Raw genomic sequence first — 7306 nt, 5'->3', positions numbered from 1 at the left:
TTTAGTCCTTTATTTTTTATCATATGATAATTTAAACATTAATAAATTATTTACCGTTGATTAATACAATTAGGGCAAAAAGATAACTTTACAGTACAGACAAGTCATAGTTTTACAAATTTCCGAAAAAAAAAGTTATAGTTTTACAATACAAAAATGATGGTAATTGAAATTTTATGATTTAAGTCTCTATTTTGATAATAAATTATTGTACTTTGTGAGTTTGAAATTCAAACAGGAAATATCATTTTTTTTTTTTTTGTTAAAACACGAAATATCATTATCATCACCGTATCATAATCAAATCAGCCAAATCCCAACAAACCTGCTTTTTGACCAGTACCAAACTTGCTTTTTGACCAAAGCTGCTTTTTAGGGCAAATCATTTCAGCCCTCCCCAATCGCCTTCGCCTCCATCTATCTCTATTCTCGTTCTCAACTCTGAACTTGCCCACTCTCTCTCTGCAACTGCAAACTACAAAATCTACAAGAATCAGAAGTTCAAAACCCATATATTTCACTTTATCTATCTGAATCAAAAGTTCAAAACCTAATCAAACCCATATCGGCATATCATTTCAGATTGTTCAAAAAATCGAAACCCATATCTTTCAGTTTTCATCGCCCGCTGTTCCAGTTCGGGTTCGCCGTTCGCTAGCTTCAGCCGCTGGCCCGCTGTCTCTCAACTCTCAAGCTTGCCCCCCTCTCTCTCTCTGCAACTGCTAACTTGTAGGTATGGGTTTTGTTTTTATTTCTTTCCTAAATCAACTAATCAGGCTCTGTAATTCTTGTTTTGCAAACTATATCCTATTTGGTGAAATTTTTTATGATCTTTTATATATATATATATATATATATATATATATATATATATTTACAATATAAAGTTACAAAATTTGCGTTGCATTTTGAGATAATCATTGCGTTGCATTTTGAGGTAATCACCGTAATCTACATTTTTTTTCAGCAAAACAAATATATATTTTTTATTTCTATAACTTCTATTTTTTTTTGGTTAATTATGTCTAAAAGAAAATTTGAATCTGGTCATGAAAAAGAAAAAAAAAAAAAATCTGAATTGGATTAGAAATCTGAGAGATTGAATCTGAAACAATTTTTATCAGCATGCCAAGCTTTTTGAAGATGGAAATCTTTTCAGAACTAAAAAAAAAAAATCATAACAAGAACTTTGAAAAGCAAAAGTACTTAATATAGGGTAAAGCTCTAAAGTTACTTCTTGAAAATTAAAATACTTACAAAAAGCATGCTTTTGAGTGAATTCCATAGTGTTGGAAGGGGCTTGCCATGAACTACCTCACACTCTGCTTCCACTTGTAGATTCTCAAATAGGATTAGTAAATTGGTCAAAAGAAGAGAGAGGGTACTGAGTGGTGAATTGTTCAGAAATAAATTGGTAATTTTTTTTTATTAATTACCCCAATAGGATTTTCTATGCCTTAATCAGTCCATTGTCACGTTGTTAATTAAATAAAATTGTATTAAACAACAGTTGATTTTGGTTGATATATTTTTATTTAGCCCACCCCGTTGAGAAATCCTGGATCCGACCTTGAGTGAGATTGTGAAACCTATTCCTCACAACTTCAGTGTTTTCTTATTTTTAGATTAACACGGGGCCTTAACAACAACGAGCAAGAAAAAGGGTCAAGACTCAAGAAACATGCCTCCTCAGTCATCAGGTAACAAACTCCTATTTTTTCTAAAATTTTAATTGGCATTTTTCGCTATTGGTTACGTTTATTTATTCATGTTTTACATACTGATGTTTTTGTTTCTACACATATATAATATTGTTCTGATGTGATACTCGAACAATTTATTAATGGAAAGGACTTCAAAGTGTTAGTTCAATTTCAGAATGTGTGTTTTACAAGTTTGTTAAGGCATTTAAAACTTTCCCTCTTTTGTCCTAATAATATAGGTTCCTTTCACAATAGAAGAGAGTTGATGGGAATGGGTGGAGTAGGCAAAAAAGAAAAAAAGGTATGTTATTATTATTAATTTTTGCGTAACTGAATACTTTCTTCTGATTTTCTATGCAAATGGCTTTACTTCCAACTTTCGAAAGGTCAAATCAATTTATTCTTCAGATCGTGAATCGATTTTTGGATGTTCTTGAAAATGGATTTTAAGAATTAGTCTTGTGAGTTAGTCATTTGATTATTACAAATTAATGACGATAATCATAGATTAGTCATGTAATTTATGTTTCCAATGTCCTGCAAAATCATAAATCTGTTTGTAACAATTTCATGACTCGGCTAGTATTAGGTAGAAGTTCAAACTCCACGGCCTAAACAGCATTACCCTCTGTGAATTCACTACTTCCACTTCACCTGATCTTGTGTTTTTATTTCTTAAACTGAAAATAGTTCATACCAGACCACATGTTATATAATAATTAAAAAAAAAAGAAAGTAAAATGAACCAAAGGAAATAGCTAAATGCAGATTTGTGGTTTTGTTTTAATTTTTTCTTTTTGATCCTTTCTCTATTAAACCAAACTACACTGATTCACCGAACATACACAATAAGTACCTTATTCATTGTCATGCTAACTAGAGTGAGTGAATGCAACCTTCCTGTTTAAATTTGTTTGGCAATTGATTGAAACCATGTAAGATGTGTCTTTTAATCTATTCTCTTGCAATATCAATTGGTGACTGGATTTTTGATATAAATGCGAATCAGGGACAAGTCAAGAACTAGGCACTAAGTTGTTTTTAGTATCTAAATGATTCATCTAACTTACAATGGGTAAGTTGCCCTGTACATCAACTCTGATGTTGAATTCAAGATTTGAAATTATTAATACTGCAGCAGTGAACAATACCTTGTTTTTATTTTAATCAAATAGGCACAATGCGGAATTATAGAAATAGCACCGGTTGTTATAAAGATTAGTTTTATTGGATTGATCATCATTTGCACAATCAATTTATTTGTTTATTTATTGATTTGTTTTGTAATTTTAAATTTGATGGTGTAAATGATAAAATTGTTGGTTTGTTACCTTTAATTTCGTTATGGCAAAAGACTTTCTTTTTCCCATTCTTTAAGGTTGTATCTAATTTTCTAATTATATATTTGTAAAAAAATTGACAATTTTTATTATTTTGTTATATTAGGTTGAGGGGTGTGGAAAAAAGTTGTTGGCATGAGCGGTTGCAGTCAGCGGATCCAAACTTGAAGAATGGTGGAAATGAAACGATTCAAAATCAGAGAAGTCCGAGGATGATTTCAGGGGGCTTTGAAGATTGAAAGTCTTCAGGTTGCCAAATTTGTAGCAGACATTGGGGCAACAAAACTGAAGGTTGCTAAATCGAGTCTCGAGTCTGGCCGTTGCCTCGACTTCACTTCTCCCCACTTTCTTCTGGGGCTTGGCGTCTTTGGGTATCAGTACTGCAAAATATGCTCTTGGCGTATCCGGATCCGTATACCCCGCTGCCAATGGATCCGTATACTCCTCTGCGAACGGATTCGCATTTGCCAATGGATCCGGATGCCCTTCTGCCTCGGGATCCCGATGCCTTCTGCATCCGGGCCCGGATACCACGTTTACTCCACCTCTTCTGACTTGGCTTCCTCGGTCAGCCCAGCTACATTTTAACCCACGAACTAGAGATGAAATGAAGGCTGGAGGATTGCGGATTGTTATTTGGCAACAAATGAAGTAGTCTGCCTAGCTACGAGATGATACGAAGGTAGGAGGATTGCAAATGAAGTAGGCTAGTAGTACTTTTACCCCGAGGCAAAGGGGCATCCGGATACCCCTCTGCCAATGCATCCGGATACCCCTCTATCTTGGTATCTGGATACCACGTTTCCTCCACCTCTTCTGACTTGGCTTCCTCGTTCAGCCCAGTTAGAATTGCGGATTGTTATTTGGCAACAAATGAAGTAGGCTGTCCGATATGATACGAAGGTAGATTGCAAATGAAGTAGGCTAGTAGTACTTTTACCTCGAGGCAGAGGGGCATCTGGATACCCTCTGCCGGATGCCTCTGCCAACGGATCCGGATTTGCCAACGGATCCGGATGCCCCTCTGTCTCGGGATCTGGATACCACGTTTCCTCCACCTCTTCTGACTCGGCTTCCTCGGTCAGCCCAGCTATCTTTTGACCCACGAACTAGAGATGAAATGAAGGGCGGAGGATTGCAGATTGTTATTTGGCAACAAATGAAGTAGGCTGCCCGATATGATAGGAAGGTAGGAGGATTGCAAATGAAGTAGGCTAGTAGTACTTTTACTTTCATGCAATTCAATGTATTGAAAATTTACGCAGATATATAAAATAGGCCTTTGGACTTGAAATTGGAAAAAAAAAATACACCGAATATGGTTTGTTTGGATTAAACGTGTTGACACAATATGACTCCTCAGACCAAACTTTCTAGGAGTAATGTAAAATCATATTCACAATGTTCTAAGTTGGCTGTGTAACTAGCTAAAACAACCCTCTTCCTTTATCCGGGCCTGGGACCGACTTTATTCCACATGTTCATATTTCCACTTTAAACAGAGAACGTATTGTTTCAGCAAATAACAAAAAAATATATATCCTTTCAGCTTAGAAAATCACATAATACAAGCTTCACCGACAGCATTACATTCATTGAAATACTTTCCATTCAAGAATTAACAACGAAGAGGCCTCTCTTAACTTGAGGTAGAGGGGCAATTCTCATTCATGTTGGCATATGGCTCTTGGGTGTTATACTGCGGCAACTCAACCCTCAATGCCGCACCAACTAGGCAGGCGCGTTAGGTTATTCTCAAAAATCTTCAGCATGTATGCATCTCGAATCTGTGGTAACGTATCCAAGTCATGTATAGAGATCATGGGGTCAAAAAGGCAGTCTCGAATCTGTGGTAACGTATCCAAGTCATGTATAGAGATCATGGGGTCAAAAAGGCAGAGCAACTTTTTTTTTTTTTTTGATGACCCAGAACTCCTTGAAACAAGTCCCCTCAGGACTCCACCCCACGGCGCCAAACTGGGGGTAATGTAGCACAGCCCCATAGCCACACATCGAATGAGTCGAGAACATAAGAGGTTTGAGAGGTTCGAACACTGACCTGTAGAATGCAAGAGTCGAGCTCCTACCATCACTCTTGTGCCCCCGGGGGCAAGGCAGACCAACTTAATAACGAACAACCTCATATGCTTACAGTGAACTCAGTTACCTGAATTGAGTTGGAAATAGGACCAAATACTCCAGCCTCTTTATACATTTCCAAAATAAAGGCAACGCAAGTTGTTGATTTCCCATCACTGTATACTCATTCATCTTGTTCGGGAATGGTAAGTATTTGGTCAAAGGTGAGACCACGCCTTTCAGTCTCCGCTAGAATTCCATACAAATCCAAATCCTGTAAGAAAGCAGACCAGCAATCAACTACGACGGCAACAACAATTATAATAATAATAAATTTTTTTTTATGACAACCAATAATAATAAGGGCCAAGTATATTAAACACGTCTAAGGTATACTTTTTGAACAAATAACAAATCTCTTTTACTTTGAGTATATATCTTCCTTAAAAATTTAAAAATGTTATAAACTATGCTTTTTCGGCAGTCAACCATTAAAAAAGTATCGTTAACAAACCACATGCACATGACTAATTAATTGTATTAAATACCAAAAATGACCTTATTTGATTTTGAAAATGTCGTTACCCTTATTGTATATAAAGGCCATAATAGTCATTTTACATTAAGGGAAATTTTTTTAATTTTGTATTTTAGTTGTAGGAAGGGCATTTTAGTACTTTTATCGGTCCATTAATGGCAACGAGGGGAGGTCCTTGTTCATCCCTAAGTATAAATTATAGGGGGTTTTTAGAACATATATGGGTTATATAAGCTATATGCACATTACAGGTGTAAAATGCTTGCTGCCCTAATAATTGTAACAACAACAATAATGATTAAAGAAAAACACAAATTTGTGCAAAATTTTACATCCCATTGAAACTGATTGTTTGATAACGAGTAAAGGATATCCTCTTTCTACTAGAGGATGTATTAAACTCCTAAATCATTAGATACATTTTATGAATGTCAACTATTGCAAGTAAATTGCTCATGTTTAAGTATCTGCAACATTTCACATAATATGATTAGAAAAAAGAAAAAGAAATATTAATTCAAGCACCTCAAACTTGAGTACAGGAGTTTAAATAGCGAATTTCTTACATGTTTATAACCACAGAAAGAAACTACGCAACACGACAAAGCCACACCCCTATTGCCAACAAATTAGGGTCAATTATGTGAATCTGTTTTGCAATACTGTTATGTCTAAAGGCCGTAACTCATGTTACACGCTATCATTATTTTCAGTTTTGGTCTTTCCCTGCCCCCTATCAATACTTTCAATGTGAAGCGCATCACCATTCCTCGCTAGCAGTTATTGGTTTTCATTCATTACGCATAATCAAACACTTCGGTCAATTTTTCTCTCATTCGCATGTCCAACAAGTGCCACTTCAACCTTTGTATGTCCAACAAGTGCTACTTCAATGGAATTAATTCTAATTTTATCATTTCTTATAACCACACATCCATCAGAAAAACTGTATTTCGATCACACAATTTATGAACATGCTATTTCTTTGGGGTGAAGTGCAGAACCAAAAAGCTAAGCTCTCGCACATCAAGGTGGTCTGGCGACCCACAGTAGCCGGCAACGGCGACCATGTTCGCAGACCTTTGGTCAGCAGTGACCACCTCTCTCTTCTTTTTGCTCCATTTTTAGACTGTAGGGGATGAAGATGACGGGGTTTTCGCCTTTAACTAGGAATCAAAGAAATTGAAGATTTTTTTATTTTTTAATTTTTGATCCTTTCTCTATTAAACCATACACTGATTCACCGAATATACACAATAAGTACCTTATTCATTGTTATGCTAACTAGAGTGAGAGTGAATGCAACCGTCCTGTTTAAATTTGTTTGGCAATTGATCATCATTTGCACAATCAATTTATTTGTTTATTTATTGATTTGTTTTGTAATTTTAAATTTGATGGTGTTTTGTTACCTTTAATTCCTTTATAGCTGACGAGGAAATTTGATATAGAAGCTGAAGGTTGATTATGGATAGGATAAGATAAGATAAGATAAGATAAGGTAAGGTAAGGTAAGGTAAGGTGATTAATATTGTCCGCGTTACAATTTCAAAAAGTAGTTTTGATAAGATAAGGTGAAATTGTGATTCTCGGCAAAAGGTCTCCTCAGAAATTGCAACAAATTCCACGTCGGCAAATTATAAAAA

At 35.6% G+C, this 7306-nt stretch overlaps 1 long non-coding RNA gene across 1 annotated transcript; it reads left to right on the top strand.

Annotated features, from left to right (window-relative positions):
- Positions 1–297: 297 nt before the first annotated feature.
- Positions 298–4353, top strand: LOC132302956 (uncharacterized). The gene is made up of 4 exons (XR_009481015.1): positions 298–733; positions 1626–1700; positions 1943–2004; positions 3150–4353. It is a non-coding gene; the product is annotated as an uncharacterized LOC132302956 (long non-coding RNA).
- Positions 4354–7306: the final 2953 nt, after the last annotated feature.

Source organism: Cornus florida, unplaced genomic scaffold (assembly GCF_030987335.1).
Source record: "Cornus florida cultivar Cherokee Brave unplaced genomic scaffold, ASM3098733v1 CherokeeBrave_3.0.0_Hap2_Chr04, whole genome shotgun sequence".
NCBI classification, from domain to species: Eukaryota; Viridiplantae; Streptophyta; class Magnoliopsida; order Cornales; family Cornaceae; genus Cornus; species Cornus florida.
This window is presented reverse-complemented; position numbering and strand designations above follow the sequence as displayed.